The following is a 901-nucleotide window of genomic DNA, read 5'->3' on the forward strand; positions in this document are numbered from 1 at the left end:
TCTTGGAGGCTCTAATTAGATGCCTGGATAAGAGTTGTGATCAAACAGTACAGCCACTGGTTTTAGGGATAAGACCTTTATAGGTGGGCAGAGTGCTCTAGTCACTGAACCAGGGAAAGGAAGGAGTGTAAGGAAAATGGTGACGTAACATCTCTGAGTTTTTCCAAGGTCTGCCACAGACTCTCCATATGACCTTTGGAAATTCCTGCATCATCTTGGCCCACGTTTAGCGGTCTGAGTGTGGCCCCAAGGAAGTGTAAACGCTTCCTTCCATCCAGTCTTTGTTTAAATTATCAGCTCTTTTGTGCAAGTGTTATTTTCTGCCTGGGCTTGTAGACTACCTGCCAATAGGTACAGTGCCATAGTGAGTTGTGAGCAGGGGCTTCGATCTAAGATGCTTAGGTGCCAAATTCCTGTTCAGTAAGAGCTCCTGCTTACTTTGGAGGTCTGGGCTTAGAGCACAGTGGACCACAAATAATCCTCCTGGCACACTTCAGGCTTTTGCAGAATAAAATAGTTCTTAAAGCCCATGTGCCTGCGTGGCAAACCCTTCAGACACATTTTGAATTACTGGGGGACACAAATTTTAACTGTGAGCTTCCTTCTCAATATTCATTTGTTACTTTTTCCATTGTAGTTTACATTCCCTGTTGCTAAAACTAACAAAATGTTCATGTTAACAAAAAGTCTTCTCCCTGCTGGGCCCCAAATTAAACATTACTGGAAAGGCAGGAGGCAGTTTCTTTATTCTGTGTTGCAAATTAACATGTTTGCATAACTTAATGGTCAGTGCATCAGACAGGAATTCCAGAAGAGATCAATCTTCAGCGCTGTGTTTGACTTCATGATCCAAGTGTCCTCCTCTCTGTACGACATCACTGTGTAGGCTGCTGAAATAGCC

Source organism: Nestor notabilis, unplaced genomic scaffold, assembly GCF_000696875.1.
Source record: "Nestor notabilis isolate BGI_N333 unplaced genomic scaffold, ASM69687v1 scaffold2122, whole genome shotgun sequence".
NCBI classification, from domain to species: Eukaryota; Metazoa; Chordata; class Aves; order Psittaciformes; family Psittacidae; genus Nestor; species Nestor notabilis.